This window comes from Phyllobates terribilis, unplaced genomic scaffold, assembly GCF_046119375.1.
Source record: "Phyllobates terribilis strain yellow unplaced genomic scaffold, ASM4611937v1 Scaffold_3__8_contigs__length_932513732, whole genome shotgun sequence".
NCBI lineage: Eukaryota > Metazoa > Chordata > Amphibia > Anura > Dendrobatidae > Phyllobates > Phyllobates terribilis.
The window spans coordinates 669,111,297-669,131,438 of NW_027362763.1; the positions used below are offsets into that span (position 1 = coordinate 669,111,297).

At 54.1% G+C, this 20,142-nt stretch overlaps 1 pseudogene; it reads right to left on the reverse strand.

The window, feature by feature from the left end:
• Positions 1-430: 430 nt before the first annotated feature.
• LOC141258601 (uncharacterized) overlaps positions 431-20,142 on the reverse strand; it is a 130,502-nt pseudogene continuing 110,790 nt past the window's right edge.

The following is a 20,142-nucleotide window of genomic DNA, read 5'->3' on the forward strand; positions in this document are numbered from 1 at the left end:
TATCAGTTTTGTGGTCATACACATTTAGTATCTTATTATACACTCTTACTGCACAGGGTTTGGGGTTTTTAATAGAGATTAATAAATATTGTTTTAAAGGTTTATATGTTCACTTTGTCAAATACCCCCTTTATTTATAGCTACAAGGTTTCAATATACTACTTACAGCCAGCTAATTAAATTGATAGGTGGGTGGGGCTATGTTCATGTGGGCAGGGTTTCAGTCTCATCCTTTTACCCCCAGTGAAAACCATTAAGAGACTGTAGTGGCTTTCACTGAGGCTCTGGCTCTAGTTGATCTCAGCAGAGAGTTGTCTCTTTGTCATGGATTGTTCGCAAATGACTGTTAAATATACATATCCTGTATATTTTATTTATTTATTCAGGACTTCTTACCAGATGCGATGCTCCAAAGAAAATATCACGATAATAAAAAAAATGTAGTGGTTTATTTGTATTGTCCTTAAAAAGAATCATTGCAACAAAATACAAATATGTGAATTAATCCCATGGTTAGTTCATAAATTGGTTGTGGTTTATTCATCCATCCTTCACTAGATACTATGTAGAAGTTTTATCGGCTGCTTGTCCATGAGTGTCCTTCCAAGTTACAGTAGTCCACAGAAGCACATGTCAACTGCTTATCCATTAGTGTCAAAGTCCAGGATATAGTAGACCCCAGGAGCACATCTCCTGAGCGTAGAGACCCCCGAATTACGAGGGTCCCAAGTGAAGGGTGACAAGCCTTAATGTCCTGTAGCAATATCTATGTCTTACATAACACCCGTTGTGTCCTTTCTTGGAAGTCCATATGGCGACTTCCACCCATGCCAAGCGTACAAGAAAAACCTAAATGTCATGTCAGCAAATATACCCAGTACAGAGTTGAGAGTAAAAATGGACAACCATAATTAATATTTAACAATGACCCATCACTAGTGACCCTGTGGGGTCCAAAAGCATCAGAATAGTCTGTATTATACTTTCAAAATCCCCCTCACGCTTCTTCATTGGCTTTCTAGGGTCTGTCCCTTCGGAGTCTCCCTCCTCTTTATTCCCTGTAGAAAAATATTAAAATTTGAGTCCTCGTGGGAGGTATTTGTTACATTACATTAAAAAAAATATCAACCAATGAGGACTCTCACATTTTAATATTTTTTTTCTATCTGTTGGGTTACACGATTCAAAGATATATTTTTCCTGTTTCACTGTAGGCACCATGGAATTTTCTAAATTAATTTTTCTAAGTGCATGATGCCTACAGTAAGACCTGGCGGTGGCCGTGTCCTTATGTGGGGGGCACATGAGCTGCTGGTGTCGGAGGGCACAAGTCATTGAGGAGATCATGAATTTATAGATGTTCTGCTATATATTGACGGAGAAAATGCCGCCGTCACCCCGTGCCCTTGGTAGGCATTCACTTTTCCAACATGATATCGATCCAAAAACCCCATCAAAGGCCACTGTTGCATTTCTGAAATAGAACAGGGTGACAGCGATTCAGTGGCTGCGTGCCCCATGATCTGACCCCGGATGTGTGGTTCCTAGCCCAAATGTCATGCATACACCTTCTGATGGTTTCTGTAGACACTACACAAACCATCAAAAAGCCATTTGCATAACATTTGGGCTATGAGCCACACATCCATCTACATGTACAACACTGGTCACCCACTACTCTCAAAAGTTATCAGGGTAGAGAGCAAGATGGCATTGGGGGTCTTTTGTCTTCATAAGTCCTTCTTTTATCTTTGATTCGATGATAGCCAAAGATTGGTCTGGAGACCACATGAGCAACGCTATGAAGCAGCCTTAATAAAAAAAAGAACGTCACACCAGTCGTACCCCCGGGATTATGGTGTGGGGTAGCAAAATGTACAGTAGCCGAATCTCTAAAATCTTTATTCCAGGGGCATTCACAGCTCAGCATTACATGGATTTGGTCGTGGGTCCATTTCTCTAAAGTGTCCCAGAAGACATTTTTCGACACGACAACCTCGGGCCACATGTTACTTTTACAATTGTGAGCGGCCTGTAACATTTCCTACAATCTAAACATTAAAATGGCTTCTTTTATTCATGAGTTTTCTGATGTTTAATAAAAGTTCGTTTATGGCTAAAACGCTTCCCGCAGTCTGAACATGAATATTGCTTTTCCCCAGTGTGCGTTATCACATGTTTGACAAGATCTGATTTGTAGACAAAACATTTCTCACACTGCGAACATGAGAACGGCTTCTCCCCCGTGTGAGTACTCAGATGATACACCAGGCCCGATCTGTAGCTAAAACATTTCCCACATTCTGAACATAAATACGGCTTCTCCCCTGTGTGAACTCTAAGATGTCCCACAAGATGTGGTTTATGACTAAAACATTTCCCACATTCAGGACATGAATGCGGCTTCTCCCCTGTGTGAATTCTTAGATGTTCCTTAAGATGTGGCTTCCGACTGAAACACTTTCCACATTCAGTGCACGAAAATGGCTTATCCCCTGTGTGAATTCTCTGATGTACAAATAGGGCCGATTGATGGCTGAAATGTTTCCCACATTCTGAACATGGAAACGGCTTCTCCGCAGTGTGACTTCTTTCATGTTTCAGAAGGTTTGATTTCTGACTGAAACATTTTCCACAGTGTGAACAAAAAAACGTCTCGTCCCCTGTGTGAATACTTACATGCTTCATGAGATTCGATTTGCGACTAAAATATTTCCCACATTCTGAACATGAAAATGGCCTTTCGTAAAAATAAAGTGACCTGGGGCCAGCAGTATCGGTGGACAGTTCTCCGCTGTGACAGACAGCGGTTTCTTTAGGAATTACTGAATTAACTCGTCTGAAACTGTTGTTTTCGACTTCATAACAAGGAGAGAAATGGTGATGTCCATTGGAGGCTCTCATCTCAACTTCACCTGGAAAAAAGAAATTCTCAAATAAAACTTAAAGACTTATTGTCAGGAGTATCTATCCGAGCGACACAATATAATAGGTCATAATATAAAGACAACAATATTTAAAAAACAATTATCATAATAAGGCCGCATGTAAAGAGCCCTCTCCTATATTAATGTCTACGAGTCCAATTCTCACCAGTTACCAAGAACATGTTGTTATGCCATAATCAATGTTCATCATGGACATTTTATAGACTGAGCGTAATAACAGATACAAGGTTAATTAACAATACATCTTCATTTATGGTGATTAGATATTAGTAGTGTAACGACTCTGTTGTTGGGTATCCCGGGGACAGGAGCTCCTATCCTATCCCTAATGCTAGGGGCGCCCTAGCTCGTCCTGTTCCCTGGATCACTTCTGAAGGTGAAGACGCTGGGGTCACGTACCTTGTCTGAGCTCCTCAATCCGCCCTCAGTTTGTTCCCTTCCCCACCCCAGGAAATAGGGGAGTAGTAGTGTATGGCAATACACAAAACAGACTAACAAGGTAATACACACAGGGCTAAAGGAAAATACCAGTCATACAAATATATGCACACAAACAACAGAGGTTAACATCGGGAAGTGGAGGATGGGGAACAAACCAAAATGGGAGAATAGAATTAACACGCAACCTAAACCACACAACAGTCTAAGCTGAAATCCACCAAACGCCTTCTCAAATAACAACTCTCCACCCCACTCCTAGCATAAGCTCGCTCTGGCAATGATAGCCTGCCAAAGCCCAGTATATATAGGAGCCTGGAGTGGCTAACACTAGACAGCTGAGAGCCTGTAAGCTTCCAGGAGCTCACAACTGAGCAGATTAACCCCTGCACTGCTAAAATAAACCTGCACCGTTTAATATGAAGGGGAAAGGCTTCTAATGAGTACAGGAGTGAGAGGAATCAGACTCTGCTGTCTTCTGGCTCCTCTCTGTCGCGGTAATCCCGTGACAAGCAGGTGCCGTCTCCCATTCTTCCTCGGCTTTTATACCCACACTGAAATGGTTTCAAGCAGCTTTCAGAATATAGGTGTGAAATGTATAAGGGCACGTGAACAAAACGTCTTTTTCAGTTGGATTCCGGCTGGAATCTGCCTAAAAAAGCGCAGCAGAAAAGCAAACATAATGCACAGCAATGCAAAAATAAAATTGCTGTGCACCTGTTCCGTCTTTTGTTACTTTATTTAACGGCTGTGAAGCAGTTAAAAGAACCGACGCGCTTATTCTTCCGCTTGGAGGGAGGCTGCTCACTAATTATAGTGTAAACTATTTAAAAAAAAAAAAAAGCCGCTGGCAGAGATGGAGTTACGCCAGCGAGACCCCCAGCGAGACCCCCAGCAAAACCGCTTCAGGAAAAAATACCGCTGGCAGCAAGAAAACATCTGCAAGTCTGCTGGCTTAAAAGGCGTCTGTCTGTGGTGTCATCCCTCCTAAGCCGTCTATATGGGCATGCGGGTCATAGAAAGCGGGATCATAGGATCCCTTGATAACTGGAATCTGGTGAATGGTTGAGGATTGTGACCAGATCACCAATTTTCTGGAGATTTTCAGCCTCCACACTGTATAAAGCTGAATGTTTATTGGATGCAGCAGATCAGGTGATGTGTATTTGTGTAATGAGGGGGTGTGGCCTCAGGATGCCCCGCCCTTTATCAGGGTGTACAGAATTATTAGGATCAGACAAAATGGTCCAAAAAAAAAATAGATTTATCTGACTTTAAAAAGTCCCAGATTGTCCCCAGTCTCCAGAGGAGGCCGCTCCTGAGATTGTCAGATATTGGGGCGATCACAGAACAGCAAAAGGTTCACAGCAAATAATAATAATTATAATAATAATAATAATAATATAATCACCAGGAGCAAAAACCAAGAGAAAAAGACACAAGAAGAATCAGATGAGAAGCGACCGGCAGCCGATATCCTCCAGTGCTGCCGTATCCCAGAGCCGCAGTCTCCCTGGAGGCCAGAAGTACAAGGTGTTCAGTGCTCAGAGACACCGCCGAGGTGAGGAGGCCGAGCCCGACCACCACTGAGCAAGACATAGAAGTGCAAGGTGTTCAGTGCTCAGAGACACAGACGAGGTGAGGAGGCTGAGCCCGACCACCACTGAGCAAGACACAGAAGTGCAAGGTGTTCAGTGCTCAGAGACACAGACGAGGTGAGGAGGCTGAGCCCGACCACCACTGAGCAAGACACAGAAGTACAAGGTGTTCAGTGCTCAGAGACACAGCCGAGGTGAGGAGGCCGAGCCCGACCACCACTGAGCAAGACACAGAAGTACAAGGTGTTCAGTGCTCAGAGACACGGCCGAGGTGAGGAGGCCGAGCCCGACCGCCACTGAGCAAGACACAGAAGTACAAGGTGTTCAGTGCTCAGAGACACGGCCGAGGTGAGGAGGCCGAGCCCGACCACCACTGAGCAAGACACAGAAGTACAAGGGGTTCAGTGCTCAGAGACACAGCCGAGGTGAGGAGGCTGAGCCCGACCACCACTGAGCAAGACACAGAAATACAAGGTGTTCAGTGCTAATAGACACGGCTGAGGTGAGGAGGCTGAGCCCGACCACCACTGAGCAAGACACAGAAGTACAAGGTGTTCAATGCTCAGAGACACGGCCGAGGTGAGGAGGCTGAGCCCGACCACCACTGAGCAAGACACAGAAGTACAAGGTGCTCAGTGCTCAGAGACACCGCAGAGGTGAGGAGGCCGAGCCCGACCACGTACAAGGTGCTCAGTGCTCAGAGACACAGCCGAGGTGAGGAGGCCGAGCCCGACCACCACTGAGGAAGACACAGAAGTACAAGGAGTTCAGTGCTCAGAGACACGGCCGAGGTGAGGAGGCCGAGCCCGACCACCACTGAGTAAGACACAGAAGTACAAGGTGTTCAGTGCACAGAGACACGGCCGAGGTGAGGAGGCTGAGCCCGACCACCACTGAGCAAGACACAGAAGTACAAGGGGTTCAGTGCTCAGAGACACGGCTGAGGTGAGGAGGCTGAGCCCGACCACCACTGAGCAAGACACAGAAGTACAAGGGGTTCAGTGCTCAGAGACATGGCCGAGGTGAGAAGGCCGAGCCCGACCACCACTGAGCAAGACACAGAAGTACAAGGTGTTCAGTGCTCAGAGACACGGCCGAGGTGAGGAGGCTGAGCCCGACCACCACTGAGCAAGACACAGAAGTACAAGGGGTTCAGTGCTCAGAGACACGGCTGAGGTGAGGAGGCTGAGCCCGACCACCACTGAGCAAGACACAGAAGTACAAGGTGTTCAGTGCTCAGAGACACCGCCGAGGTGAGGAGGCTGAGCCCGACCACCACTGAGCAAGACACAGAAGTACAAGGTGTTCAGAGCTCAGAGACACCGCCGAGGTGAGGAGGCCGAGCCCGACCACCACTGAGCAAGACACAGAAGTACAAGGGGTTCAGTGCTCAGAGACACGGCTGAGGTGAGGAGGCTGAGCCCGACCACCACTGAGCAAGACACAAAAGTACAAGGGGTTCAGTGCTCAGAGACACGGCTGAGGTGAGGAGGCTGAGCCCGACCACCACTGAGCAAGACACAGAAGTACAAGGGGTTCAGTGCTCAGAGACACGGCCGAGGTGAGGAGGCTGAGCCCGACCACCACTGAGCAAGACACAGAAGTACAAGGGGTTCAGTGCTCAGAGACACGGCCGAGATGAGGAGGCTGAGCCCGACCACCACTGAGCAAGACACATAAGTACAAGGTGTTCAGTGCTCAGAGACACCGCAGAGGTGAGGAGGCTGAGCCCGACCACGTACAAGGTTCTCAGTGCTCAGAGACACAGCCGAGGTGAGGAGGCCGAGCCCGACCACCACTGAGCAAGACACAGAAGTACAAGGGGTTCAGTGCTCAGGGACACGGCCGAGGTGAGGAGGCCGAGCCCGACCACCACTGAGCAAGACACAGAAGTAGAAGGGGTTCAGTGCTCAGAGACACGGCCGAGGAGAGGAGGCCGAGCCAGACCACTACTGAGCAAGACACAGAAGTACAAGGGGTTCAGTGCTCAAAGACACAGCCGAGGTGAGGAGGCTGAGCCCGACCACCACTGAGCAAGACACAGAAGTACAAGGTGTTCAGTGCTCAGAGACACGGCCGAGGTGAGGAGGCCGAGCCCGACCACCACTGAGCAAGACACAGAAGTACAAGGTGTTCAGTGCTCAGAGACACAGCCGAGGTGAGGAGGCTGAGCCCGACCACCACTGAGCAAGACACAGAAGTACAAGGTGCTCAGAGACACAGCCGAGGTGAGGAGGCCGAGCCTGACCACCACTGAGCAAGACACAGAAGTACAAGGTGTTCAGTGCTCAGAGACACAGCCGAGGTGAGGAGGCTGAGCCCGACCACCACTGAGCAAGACACAGAAGTACAAGGTGTTCAGTGCTCAGAGACATGGCCGAGGTGAGGAGGCCGAGCCCGACCACCACTGAGCAAGACACAGAAGTACAAGGTGTTCAGTGCTCAGAGACACGGCCGAGGTGAGGAGGCCGAGCCCGACCACCACTGAGCAAGACACAGAAGTACAAGGGGTTCAGTGCTCAGAGACACAGCCGAGGTGAGGAGGCTGAGCCCGACCACCACTGAGCAAGACACAGAAATACAAGGTGTTCAGTGCTAATAGACACGGCTGAGGTGAGGAGGCTGAGCCCGACCACCACTGAGCAAGACACAGAAGTACAAGGTGTTCAATGCTCAGAGACACGGCCGAGGTGAGGAGGCTGAGCCCGACCACCACTGAGCAAGACACAGAAGTACAAGGTATTCAGTGCTCAGAGACACCGCAGAGGTGAGGAGGCCGAGCCCGACCACGTACAAGGTGCTCAGTGCTCAGAGACACAGCCAAGGTGAGGAGGCCGAGCCCGACCACCACTGAGGAAGACACAGAAGTACAAGGGATTCAGTGCTCAGAGACACGGCCGAGGTGAGGAGGCCGAGCCCGACCACCACTGAGCAAGACACAGAAGTACAAGGTGTTCAGTGCACAGAGACACGGCCGAGGTGAGGAGGCTGAGCCCGACCACCACTGAGCAAGACACAGAAGTACAAGGGGTTCAGTGCTCAGAGACACGGCTGAGGTGAGGAGGCTGAGCCCGAACACCACTGAGCAAGACACAGAAGTACAAGGTGTTCAGTGCTCAGAGACACGGCCGAGGTGAGGAGGCTGAGCCCGACCACCACTGAGCAAGACACAGAAGTACAAGGGGTTCAGTGCTCAGAGACACGGCTGAGGTGAGGAGGCTGAGCCCGACCACCACTGAGCAAGACACAGAAGTACAAGGGGTTCAGTGCTCAGAGACACGGCTGAGGTGAGGAGGCTGAGCCCGACCACCACTGAGCAAGACACAGAAGTACAAGGGGTTCAGTGCTCAGAGACACAGCCGAGGAGAGGAGGCTGAGCCCGACCACCACTGAGCAAGACACAGAAGTACAAGGTGTTCAATGCTCAGAGACACGGCCGAGATGAGGAGGCTGAGCCCGACCACCACTGAGCAAGACACATAAGTACAAGGTGTTCAGTGCTCAGAGACACCGCAGAGGTGAGGAGGCTGAGCCCGACCACCACTGAGCAAGACACAGAAGAACAAGGTTCTCAGTGCTCAGAGACACAGCCGAGGTGAGGAGGCCGAGCCCGACCACCACTGAGCAAGACACAGAAGTACAAGGGGTTCAGTGCTCAGAGACACGGCCGAGGTGAGGAGGCCGAGCCCGACCACCACTGAGCAAGACACAGAAGTAGAAGGGGTTCAGTGCTCAGAGACACGGCCGAGGAGAGGAGGCCGAGCCAGACCACTACTGAGCAAGACACAGAAGTACAAGGGGTTCAGTGCTCAAAGACACAGCCGAGGTGAGGAGGCTCAGCCCGACCACCACTGAGCAAGACACAGAAGTACAAGGTGATCAGTGCTCAGAGACACGGCCGAGGTGAGGAGGCTGAGCCCGACCACCACTGAGCAAGACACAGAAGTACAAGGTGATCAGTGCTCAGAGACACGGCCGAGGTGACTAGGCCGAGCCCGACCACCACTGAGCAAGACACAGAAGTACAAAGTGTGCAATGCTCAGAGACACGGCCGAGGTGAGGAGGCCGAGCCCGACCACCACTGAGCAAGGCACAGAAGTACAAGGTGTTCAGTGCTCAGAGACACCGCCGAGGTGAGGAGGCCGAGCCCGACCACCACTGAGCAAGACACAGAAGTACAAGGTGCTCAGTGCTCAGAGACACGGCCGAGGTGAGGAGGCCGAGCCCGACCACCACTGAGCAAGACACAGGAGTACAAAGTGTTCAGTGCTCAGAGACGTGGCCGAGGTGAGGAGGCTGAGCTCGACCACCACTGTGCAAGACACAGATGTACAAGGGGTTCAGTGCTCAGAGACACGGCCGAGGTGAAGAGGCTGAACCCGACCACCACTGAGCAAGACACAGAAGTACAAGGTGCTCAGCACTCAGAGACACGGCCGAGGTGAAGAGGCTGAACTCGACCACCACTGAGGAAGACACGGAAGTACAAGGTGCTCAGCACTCAGAGACAAGGCCGAGGTGAGGAGGCTGAGCCCGACCACCACTGAGCAAGATACAGAAGTACAAGGTGCTCAGTGCTCAGAGACACAGCCGAGGTGAGGAGGCCGAGCCCGACCACCACTGAGCAAGACACAGAAGTACAAGGGGTTCAGTGCTCAGAGACACGGCCGAGGTGAGGAAGCCGAGCCCGACCACCACTGAGCAAGACACAGAAGTACAAGGGGTTCAGTGCTCAGAGACACCGCCAAGGTGAGGAGGCCGAGCCCAACCACCACTGAGCAGGACACAGAAGTACAAAGTGTGCAATGCTCAGAGACACGGCCGAGGTGAGGAGGCCGAGCCCGACCACCACTGAGCAAGGCACAGAAGTACAAGGTGTTCAGTGCTCAGAGACACGGCCGAGGTGAGGAGGCTGAGCCCGACCACCACTAAGCAAGACACAGAAGTACAAGGTGCTCAGTGCCCAGAGACACGGCCGAGGTGAGGAGGCCGAGCCCGACCACCACAGAGCAAGACACAGAAGTACAAAGTGTTCAGTGCTCAGAGACGCGGTCGAGGTGAGGAGGCTGAGCTCGACCACCACTGAGCAAGACACAGATGTACAAGGGGTTCAGTGCTCAGAGACACGGCCGAGGTGAAGAGGCTGAACCCGACCACCACTGAGCAAGACACAGAAGTACAAGGTGCTCAGCACTCAGAGACACGGCCGAGGTGAGGAGGCTGAGCCCGACCACCACTGAGCAAGACACAGATGTACAAGGGGTTCAGTGCTCAGAGACACGGCCGAGGTGAAGAAGCTGAACCCGACCACCACTGAGCAAGACACAGAAGTACAAGGTGCTCAGCAGTCAGAGACAAGGCCGAGGTGAGGAGGCTGAGCCAGACCACCTCTGAGCAAGACACAGAAGAACAAGGGGTTCAGTGCTCAGAGACACGGCCGAGGTGAGGAGGCTGAGCCCGACCACCACTGAGCAAGACACAGAAGTACAAGGTGATCAGTGCTCAGAGACACGGCCGAGGTGAGGAGGCTGAGCCAGACCACCACTGAGCAAGACACAGAAGTACAACGTGTTCAGTGCTCAGAGACACGGCCGAGGTGAGGAGGCTTAGCCCGACCACCACTGAGCAAGACACAGAAGTACAAGGTGTTCAGTGCTCAGAGACACGGCCGAGGTGAGGAGGCCGAGCCCGACCACCACTGAGCAAGACACAGAAGTACAAGGTGTTCAGAGCTCAGAGACACGGCCGAGGTGAGGAGGCCGAGCCCGACCACCACTGAGCAAAACACAGAAGTACAAGGGGTTCAGTGCTCAGAGACACGGCTGAGGTGAGGAGGCTGAGCCCGACCACCACTGAGCAAGACACAGAAGTACAAGGGGTTCAGTGCTCAGAGACACAGCCGAGGAGAGGAGGCCGAGCCCGACCACCACTGAGCAAGACACAGAAGTACAAGGTGTTCAGTGCTCAGAGACACGGCCGAGGTGAGGAGGCCGAGCCCGACCACCACTGAGCAAGACACAGAAGAACAAGGGGTTCAGTGCTCAGAGACACGGCTGAGGTGAGGAGGCCGAGCCTGACCACCACTGAGCAAGACACAGAAGAACAAGGGGTTCAGTGCTCAGAGACACGGCTGAGGTGAGGAGGCCGAGCCTGACCACCACTGAGCAAGACACATAAGTACAATGTGTTCAGTGCTCAGAGACACCGCCGAGGTGAGGAGGCTGAGCCCGACCACCACTGAGCAAGATACAGAAGTACGAGGTGCTCAGTGCTCAGAGACACAGCCGAGGTGAGGAGGCCGAGTCCGACCACCACTGAGAAAGACACAGAAGTACAAGGGATTCAGTGCTCAGAGAAACGGCCGAGGTGAGGAGGCCGAGCCCGACCACCACTGAGCAAGACACAGAAGTACAAGTGGTTCAGTGCTCAGAGACACCGCCAAGATGAGGAGGCCGAGCCCAACCACGACTGAGCAGGACACAGAAGTACAAGGGGTTCAGTGCTCAAAGACACAGCTGAGGTGAGGAGGCTGAGCCCGACCACCACTGAGCAAGACACAGAAGTACAAAGTGTGCAATGCTCAGAGACACGGCCGAGGTGAGGAGGCCGAGCCCGACCACCACTGAGCAAGGCACAGAAGTACATGGTGTTCAGTGCTCAGAGACACCGCCGAGGTGAGGAGGCTGAGCCCGACCACCACTAAGCAAGACACAGAAGTACAAGGTGCTCAGTACTCAGAGACACCGCCGAGGTGAGGAGGCCGAGCCCGACCACCACTGAGCAAGACACAGAAGTACAAGGTGCTCAGTGCTCAGAGAGACGGCCGAGGTGAGGAGGCTGAGCCCGACCACCACTGAGCAAGACACAGAAGTACAAGGTGATCAGTGCTCAGAGACACGGCCGAGGTGAGGAGGCTGAGCCCGACCACCACTGAGCAAGACACAGAAGTACAAGGTGTTTAGTGCTCAGAGACACGGCCGAGGTGAGGAGGCCGAGACCGACCACCACTGAGCAAGACACAGAAGTACAAGGAGTTCAGTGCTCAGAGACATGGCCGAGGTGAGGAGGCTGAGCCCGACCACCACTGAGCAAGACACAGAAGTACAAGGTGTACAGTGCTCAAAGACACAGCCGAGGTGAGGAGGCTGAGCCCGACCACCACTGAGCAAGACACAGAAGTACAAGGTGTGCAATGCTCAGAGACACGGCCGAGGTGAGGAGGCTGAGCCCGACCACCACTGAGAAAGACACAGAAGTACAAAGTGTGCAATGCTCAGAGACACGGCCGAGGTGAGGAGGCCGAGTCCGACCACCACTGAGCAAGGCATAGAAGTACAAGGTGTTCAGTGCTCAGAGACACCGCCGAGGTGAGGAGGCTGAGCCCGACCACCACTGAGCAAGACACAGAAGTACAAGGTGCTCAGAGACACCGCCGAGGTGAGGAGGCCGAGCCCGACCACCACTGAGCAAGACACAGAAGTACAAGGTGCTCAGTGCTCAGAGACACGGCCGAGGAGAGGAGGCCGAGCCCGACCACCACTGAGCAAGACACAGGAGTACTAAGTGTTCAGTGCTCAGAGACGCGGCCGAGGTGAGGAGGCTGAGCTAGACCACCACTGAGCAAGACACAGATGTACAAGGGGTTCAGTGCTCAGAGACACGGCCGAGGTGAAGAGGCTGAACCCGACCACCACTGAGCTAGACACAGAAGTACAAGTTGCTCAGAGACACAGCCGAGGTGAGGAGGCCGAGCCCGACCACCTCTGAGCAAGACACAGAAGTACAAGGGGTTCATTGCTCAGAGACACTGCCAAGGTGAGGAGGCCGAGCCCGACCACCACTGAGCAAGACACAGAAGTACAAGGGGTTCAATGCTCAGAGACACCGCCGAGGTGAGGAGGCTGAGCCCGACCACCACTGAGCAAGACACAGAAGAACAAGGTATTCAGTGCTTAGAGACACCGCCGAAGTGAGGAGGCTGAGCCCGACCACCACTGAGCAAGACACAGAAGAACAAGGTGCTCAGAGACACAGCCGAGGTGAGGAGGCTGAGCCCGACCACCACTGAGCAAGACACAGAAGTACAAGGTGTTCAGTGCTCAGAGACACCGCCGAGGTGAGGAGGCCGAACCCGACCACCACTGAGCAAGACACAGAAGTACAAGGGGTTCAGTGCTCAGAGACACAGCCGAGGTGAGGAGGCTGAGCCCGACCACCACTGAGCAAGACACAGAAGAACAAGGTGTTCAGTGCTCAGAGACACGGCCGAGGAGAGGAGGCCGAGTCCGACCACCACTGAGCAAGACACAGAAGTACAAGGTGTTCAGTGCTCAGAGACACGGCCGAGGTGAGGAGGATGAGCCCGACCACCACTGAGCAAGACACAGAAGTACAAGGTGTTCAGTGCTCAGAAACACAGCCGAGGAGAGGAGGCTGAGCCCGACCACCACTAAGCAAGACACAGAAGTACAAGGTGTTCAGTGCTCAGAGACACGGCCGAGGTGAAGAGGCTGAGCCCGACCACCACTGAGCAAGACACAGAAGTACAAGGGGTTCAGTGCTCTGAGACACGGCCGAGGTGAGGAGGCCGAGCCCGACCACCACTGAGCAAGACACAGAAGTACAAGGTGTCCAGTGCTCAGAGACACGGCCGAGGTGAGGAGGCTGAGCCCGACCACCACTGAGCAAGAAACAAAAGTACAAGGTGTTCAGTGCTCAGAGACACAGCCGAAGTGAGGAGGCCGAGCCCGACCACCACTGAGCAAGACTCAGAAGTACAAGGTGATCAGTGCTCAGAGACACCGCCGAGGTGAGGAGGCTGAGCCCGACCACCACTGAGCAAGACACAGAAGTACAAGGTGTTCAGTGATTAGAGACATAACCGAGGTGAGGAGGCTGAGCCCGACCACCACTAAGCAAGACACAGAAGTACAAGGTGTTCAGTGCTCAGAGACACAGCCGAGGTGAGGAGGCTGAGCCCGACCACCACTGAGCAAGACACAGAAGTACAAAGTGTTCAGTGCTCAGAGACACAGCCGAGGTGGGGAGGCTGAGCCCGACCACCACTGAGCAAGACACAGAAGTACAAGGTGTTCAGTGCTCAGAGACACGGCCGAGGTGAGGAGGCTGAGCCCGACCACCACTGAGCAAGACACAGAAGTAGAAGGTGTTCAGTGCTCAGAGACACGGCCGAGGTGAGGAGGCTGAGCCCGACCACCACTGAGCAAGACACAGAAGTACAAGGTGTTCAGTGCTCAGTGACATGACCGAGGTGAGGAGGCTGAGCCCGACCACCACTGAGCAAGACACAGAAGTACAAGGTGCTCAGTGCTCAGAGACACAGCCGAGGTGAGGAGGCTTAGCCCGACCACCACTGAGCAAGACACAAAAGTACAAGGTGTTCAGTGCTCAGAGACACAGCCGAGGTGAGGAGGCCGAGCCCGACCACCACTGAGCAAGACAAAGAACTACAAGGTGTTCAGTGCTCAGAGACACAGCCGAGGTGGGGAGACTGAGCCCGACCACCACTGAGCAAGACACAGAAGTAGAAGGTGTTCAGTGCTCAGAGACACGGCCGAGGTGAGGAGGCTTAGCCCGACCACCACTGAGCAAGACACAGAAGTACAAGGTGTTCAATGCTCAGAGACACGGCCGAGGTCAGGAGGCTGAGCCCGACCACCACTGAGCAAGGTACAGAGGTACAAGGTGTTCAGTGCTCAGAGACGGGGTCAAGGTGAGGAGGCAGGGCCCGACCACCACTGAGCAAGACACAGAAGTACAAGGTGTTCAGTGCTCAGAGACACAGCCGAGGTGAGGAGGCTGAGCCCGACCACCACTGAGCAAGACACAGAAGTACAAAGTGTTCAGTGCTCAGAGACACAGCCGAGGTGGGGAGGCTGAGCCCGACCACCACTGAGCAAGACACAGAAGTACAAGGTGTTCAGTGCTCAGAGACACGGCCGAGGTGAGGAGGCTGAGCCCGACCACCACTGAGCAAGACACAGAAGTAGAAGGTGTTCAGTGCTCAGAGACACGGCCGAGGTGAGGAGGCTGAGCCCGACCACCACTGAGCAAGACACAGAAGTACAAGGTGTTCAGTGCTCAGTGACATGACCGAGGTGAGGAGGCTGAGCCCGACCACCACTGAGCAAGACACAGAAGTACAAGGTGCTCAGTGCTCAGAGACACAGCCGAGGTGAGGAGGCTTAGCCCGACCACCACTGAGCAAGACACAAAAGTACAAGGTGTTCAGTGCTCAGAGACACAGCCGAGGTGAGGAGGCCGAGCCCGACCACCACTGAGCAAGACAAAGAAGTACAAGGTGTTCAGTGCTCAGAGACACAGCCGAGGTGGGGAGACTGAGCCCGACCACCACTGAGCAAGACACAGAAGTACAAGGTGTTCAATGCTCAGAGACTCGGCCGAGGTCAGGAGGCTGAGCCCGACCACCACTGAGCAAGGTACAGAGGTACAAGGTGTTCAGTGCTCAGAGACGGGGTCAAGGTGAGGAGGCTGAGTCCGACCACCACTGAGCAAGACACAGAAGTACAAGGTGTTCAGTGCTCAGAGACACAGCCGAGGTGAGGAGGCCGAGCCTGACCACCACTGAGCAAGACACAGAAGTACAAGGCGTTCACTGCTCAGAGACACAGCCGAGGTGAGGAGGCCGAGCCCGACCACCACTGAGCAAGACACAGAAGTACAAGGTGTCCAGTGCTCAGAGACACGGCCGAGGTGAGGAGGCTGAGCCCGACCACCACTGAACAAGACACAGAAGTACAAGGTGTTCAGTGCTCAGAGACACGGCCGAGGTGAGGAGGCTGAGCCCGACCACCACTGAGCAAGACACAGAAGTACAAGGCGTTCACTGCTCAGAGACACGGCCGAGGTGAGGAGGCCGAGCCCGACCACCACTGAGCAAGACACAGAAGTACAAGGTGTTCAGTGCTCAGAGACACGGCCGAGGTGAGGAGGCTTAGCCCGACCACCACTGAGCAAGACACAGAAGTACAAGGTGTTCAGTGCTCAGAGACACGGCCGAGGTGAAGAGGCTGAGCCCGACCACCACTGAGCAAGACACAGAAGTACAAGGGGTTCAGTGCTGAGAGACACGGCCGAGGTGAGGAGGCTGAGCCCGACCACCACTGAGCAAGACACAGAAGTACAAGGTGTTCAGTGCTGAGAGACACGGCCGAGGTGAGGAGGCTGAGCCCGACCACCACTGAGCAAGACACAGAAGTACAAGGTGTTCAGTGCTCAGAGACACGGCCGAGGTGAGGAGGCTGAGCCCGACCACCACTGAGCAAGACACAGAAGTACAAGGTGTTCTGTGCTCAGAGACACCGCCGAGGTGAGGAGGCCGAGCCCGACCACCACTGAGCAAGACACAGAAGTACAAAGTGTTCAGTGCTCAGAGACACAGCCGAGGTGAGGAGGCCGAGCCTGACCACCACTGAGCAAGACACAGAAGTACAAGGTGTTCAGTGCTCAGAGACACAGCCGAGGTGAGGAGGCTGAGCCCGACCACCACTGAGCAAGACATAGAAGTACAAGGTGTTCAGTGCTCAGAGACCCGGCCGAGGTGAGGATGCTTAGCCCGACCACCACTGAGCAAGACACAGAAGTACATGGTGTTCAATGCTCAGAGACACCGCCGAGGTGAGGAGGCTGAGCCCGACCACCACTGAGCAAGACACAGAAGTACAAGGTGTTCAGTGCTCAGAGACAGGGTCGAGGTGATTAAGCTGAGCCCGAACACCTCTGAGCAAGACACAGAAGTACAAGGTGTTCAGTGGTCAGAGACACGGCCGAGGTGAGGAGGCTGAGCCTGACCACCACTGAGCAAGACACAGAAGTACAAGGTGTTCAGTGCTCAGAGACACAGCCGAGGTGAGGAGGCTGAGCCCGACCACCACTGAGCAAGACACAGAAGTACAAGGTGTTCAGTGCTCAGAGACACCGCCGAGGTGAGGAAGCTGAGCCCGACCACCACTGAGCAAGACACAGAAGTACAAGGTGTTCAGTGCTCAGAGACACTGCCGAGGTGAAGAGGCCGAGCCCGACCACCACTGAGCAAGACACAGAAGTACAAGATGTTCCGTGCTCAGAGACACCGCCGAGGTGAGGAGGCTGAGCCCGACCACCACTGAGCAAGACACAGAAGTACAAGGTGTTCAGTGCTCAGACACACAGCCGAGGTGAGGAGGCCGAACCCGTCCACCACTGAGCAAGACACAGAAGAACAAGGTGCTCAGAGACACAGCCGAGGTGAGGAGGCTGAGCCCGACCACCACTGAGCAAGACACAGAAGAACAAGGTGCTCAGAGACACAGCCGAGGTGAGGAGGCTGAGCCCGACCACCACTGAGCAAGACACAGAAGTACAAAGGGTGCAGTGCTCAGAGACACCGCCGAGGTGAGGAGACCGAGCCCGACCACCACTGAGCAAGACACAGAAGTACAAGGCGTTCAATGCTCAGAGACACGGCCAAGGTGTGGAGGCTGAGCCCGACCACCACTGAGCAAGACACAGAAGTACAAGGTCCTCAGTGCTCAGAGACACGGCTGAGGTGAGGAGGCTGAGCCCGACCACCACTGAGCAAGACACAGAAGTACAAGGTGCTCAGTGCTCAGAGACACGACCGAGGTGAGGAGGCCGAGCCCGACCACCACTGAGGAAGACACAGAAGTACAAGGGGTTCAGTGCTCAGAGACACAGCCGAGGTGAGGAGGCTGAGCCCGACCACCACTGAGCAAGTCACAGAAGTACAAGGTGCTCAGTGCTCAGAGACACGGCCCAGGTGAGGAGGCTGAGCCCGACCACCACTGAGCAAGATACAGAAGTACAAGGTGTTCAGAGACACGGCGGAGGTGAGGAGGCTGAGCCCGACCACCACTGAACAAGACACAGAAGTACAAGGTGATCAGTGCTCAGAGACACGGCCGAGGTGAGGAGGCTGAGCCCGACCACCACTGAGCAAGACACAGAAGTACAAGGCGTTCACTGCTCAGAGACACGGCCGAGGTGAGGAGGCCGAGCCCGACCACCACTGAGCAAGACACAGAAGTACAAGGTGTTCTGTGCTCAGAGACACCGCCGAGGTGAGGAGGCCGAGCCCGACCACCACTGAGCAAGACACAGAAGTACAAAGTGTTCAGTGCTCAGAGACACAGCCGAGGTGAGGAGGCCGAGCCCGACCACCACTGAGCAAGACACAGAAGTACAAGGTGTTCAGTGCTCAGAGACACAGCCGAGGTGAGGAGGCTGAGCCCGACCACCACTGAGCAAGACATAGAAGTACAAGGTGTTCAGTGCTCAGAGACCCGGCCGAGGTGAGGATGCTTAGCCCGACCACCACTGAGCAAGACACAGAAGTACATGGTGTTCAATGCTCAGAGACACCGCCGAGGTGAGGAGGCTGAGCCCGACCACCACTGAGCAAGACACAGAAGTACAAGGTGTTCAGTGCTCAGAGACGGGGTCGAGGTGATTAAGCTGAGCCCGACCACCTCTGAGCAAGACACAGAAGTACAAGGTGTTCAGTGGTCAGAGACACGGCCGAGGTGAGGGGGCTGAGCCCGACCACCACTGAGCAAGACACAGAAGTACAAGGTGTTCAGTGCTCAGAGACACAGCCGAGGTGAGGAGGCTGAGCCCGACCACCACTGAGCAAGACACAGAAGTACAAGGTGTTCAGTGCTCAGAGACACCGCCGAGGTGAGGAAGCTGAGCCCGACCACCACTGAGCAAGACACAGAAGTACAAGGTGTTCAGTGCTCAGAGACACTGCCGAGGTGAGGAGGCCGAGCCCGACCACCACTGAGCAAGACACAGAAGTACAAGATGTTCCGTGCTCAGAGACACCGCCGAGGTGAGGAGGCTGAGCCCGACCACCACTGAGCAAGACACAGAAGTACAAGGTGTTCAGTGCTCAGACACACAGCCGAGGTGAGGAGGCCGAGCCCGTCCACCACTGAGCAAGACACAGAAGAACAAGGTGCTCAGAGACACAGCCGAGGTGAGGAGGCTGAGCCCGACCACCACTGAGCAAGACACAGAAGAACAAGGTGCTCAGAGACACAGCCGAGGTGAGGAGGCTGAGCCCGACCACCACTGAGCAAGACACAGAAGTACAAAGGGTGCAGTGCTCAGAGACACCGCCGAGGTGAGGAGACCGAGCCCGACCACCACTGAGCAAGACACAGAAGTACAAGGCGTTCACTGCTCAGAGACACAGCCGAGGTGAGGAGGCCGAGCCCGACCACCACTGAGCAAGACACAGAAGTACAAGGTGTCCAGTGCTCAGAGACACGGCCGAGGTGAGGAGGCTGAGCCCGACCACCACTGAACAAGACACAGAAGTACAAGGTGTTCAGTGCTCAGAGACACGGCCGAGGTGAGGAGGCTGAGCCCGACCACCACTGAGCAAGACACAGAAGTACAAGGCGTTCACTGCTCAGAGACACGGCCGAGGTGAGGAGGCCGAGCCCGACCACCACTGAGCAAGACACAGAAGTACAAGGTGTTCAGTGCTCAGAGACACGGCCGAGGTGAGGAGGCTGAGCCCGACCACCACTGAGCAAGACACAGAAGTACAAGGTGTTCTGTGCTCAGAGACACCGCCGAGGTGAGGAGGCCGAGCCCGACCACCACTGAGCAAGACACAGAAGTACAAAGTGTTCAGTTCTCAGAGACACAGCCGAGGTGAGGAGGCCGAGCCCGACCACCACTGAGCAAGACACAGAAGTACAAGGTGTTCAGTGCTCAGAGACACAGCCGAGGTGAGGAGGCTGAGCCCGACCACCACTGAGCAAGACATAGAAGTACAAGGTGTTCAGTGCTCAGAGACCCGGCCGAGGTGAGGATGCTTAGCCCGACCACCACTGAGCAAGACACAGAAGTACATGGTGTTCAATGCTCAGAGACACCGCCGAGGTGAGGAGGCTGAGCCCGACCACCACTGAGCAAGACACAGAAGTACAAGGTGTTCAGTGCTCAGAGACGGGGTCGAGGTGATTAAGCTGAGCCCGACCACCTCTGAGCAAGACACAGAAGTACAAGGTGTTCAGTGGTCAGAGACACGGCCGAGGTGAGGAGGCTGAGCCCGACCACCACTGAGCAAGACACAGAAGTACAAGGGGTTCAATGCTCAGAGACA